This window comes from Lontra canadensis, unplaced genomic scaffold (genome assembly GCF_010015895.1).
Source record: "Lontra canadensis isolate GAN:19392208 unplaced genomic scaffold, GSC_riverotter_1.0 scaffold345, whole genome shotgun sequence".
NCBI classification, from domain to species: Eukaryota; Metazoa; Chordata; class Mammalia; order Carnivora; family Mustelidae; genus Lontra; species Lontra canadensis.
This window is the reverse complement of record NW_022631339.1, coordinates 114028-116176: the sequence shown is the minus strand read 5'-3', so window position 1 is coordinate 116176 and position 2149 is coordinate 114028.

Here is a 2149-nt window from a genome sequence, read left to right as displayed (position 1 = left end):
CTTGTTTAAGCCGCCCACTCTATGGCAGTTTGTTGTAGCAGCCCGAACCCAGTCAAGAAGATGACTTGGACCCCCAGGTTTGTGAAATTGTTCTGAAAGGTTCTGAAAGGGCTGGAGCTGCTGGCGTGTGCCCCACCCCCCCACCCCGCCTGGGGCAGCTGAGGAGAATGAGGCCCAAACCATGAGTTTTTCTTAAAGCTGAACATACTCATTTAAAAAAAACAGCTTTATGCTGCATTTGTGGCCTTTTTATTTTGGAAGAGATTAAACTGTCTTGCCATTAATTAAATTATGGTGTTTCTTAGTGATATTTATTTATTTAGTATCTTTATTGGCAAAAGAAAAGTTAGAAATACTTGATTAGTTCTGAAAATAATTTGTAAGCTTTTTATTGTCCTGTCAAGATGTCTAGACATCTTCAGATGTCTAGAAACGCTGAACTGGGCAATTATAAAAGGGAAGGCAGGAGCTGGTAGCCGTCTGCATGAGGGCGGTGGCCATGGGTCGGGCAGGGAGAGGAAGAAGGAGGACAAGGCAGAGCGCTGTGGCTGGATGCCTCGAAACCGGGGGACTTAACCAGCGAGGATGGGAACTTGTAGAGGAATGTGGGAGCTGGAGAGGGAAGGAGTCTGAGACAGCTGAAACGTTTGGGATTCTTAATCATAAAACATTAACGGATGCAATTTGTTGAGGGCACAGCTCTGTGAGCTTCATTTCCAGTATTCATTTAATCAATGCGACAGCCATTCAAGGTTGGTGCTGTTGTGGCCTCAATGTAACAAATGGAAGCAGAGAGAGGTCAAGTAGCACTGTCATCTGCCAGAAGCTGAAAGGTGTGGAGAATTAGAACTCAGGACTTTGGGATCCTAAGCCCAAGAAAGCACCAAGTTATGGTGTGTTGCACCGTTATCGATGTGAAACCCACCATCTCTGTGAGAATCATCTGAATTGTGATGTTGGTTTCATGGATATATGTGTATGTTAAAAGTTATCAACTTGTGTGCTTTTTTTTTTTTAAGATTTTATTTATTTGACTGAGAGAGAGAGAGAGACAGAGAGAGACAGAGAGAGCACAAGCAGGCCACCCAGTCACCTCTAGTCTGGGCATTTTATTTTATTTTATTATTTTTTAAAGATTTTATTTATTTATTTGACAGACGGAGATCACAAGTAGGCAGAGAGGCAGGCAGAGAGAGGAGGAAGCAGGCTCCCTTCAGAGCAGAGAGCCCGATACAGGGCTCGATTCCAGGACCCTGGGATCATGACCTGAGCTGAAGGCAGAGGCTTTAACCCACTGAGCCACCCAGGCGCCCCATAGTCTGGGCATTTTAAATTGTGTTTCTTATTTTTGCTTTTCAGTTATGTCATAGGGAGAGTTAGCTAGGGTCCTGCCTCATTAGGGAACTCTTTTTTTCCCCCCCAGACACTTGGGGAGGTCCTACCACATTGTTTGAGGGAAAGAGAGGGGGCAAGTCCATTGGACTAACCAAGGAGAAGGCTTTCTTGTCTTGTGTGGGAGGCATGCTTATCAGAGCGTTATCTTCCTATGAAAATGACTTTCCAGGTGCTTCTTCTTTTCTTTGCACTTGACTGAAAGATCCATGCTGGACTGGCACAGATTCCAAGTTTTCTTGTGGAAATCAAAATATTTTTCCACTTCCACAAAGCAGCTTATGCTTAAAGGCATTTCTAGGAGCTTATGCTTTCAAAAGTTTTCCTCTTAAAAAATGAAGATTTTAAAGAGTGGGTTAAGGCATCTGCTCTTTCATCTTGAGAAGTGTTGTCTCTGAGGACACTGAGATTCATCACAGCTATTTTGTGGGTTGTTTGTGACCTGATAAAGATACTTGTCATTGTATTGTGGTGTCCTGAATTGTGTTTTTTATAACAAACAGGCGGTGCTTACTATGTGCCGGGCATTATTTCCATGCTTTGTAGATATTAGCTCATTTAATTTAGTCTGTAGCATCCCAGTGCAATAATCATACCTTTTTACAGATGAGAAAACAAACGTATTTCTGACCTCCAGCTAATGGACTGAAAATTCGCAAATTTGCGTGCTTATGTCTACTTATCCATTTTTAATTTACTTCCTTTCAGGAATGAATGTTAGATTTCTGAAGTTTCCTTTTTTTTTTTTTTAAGATTA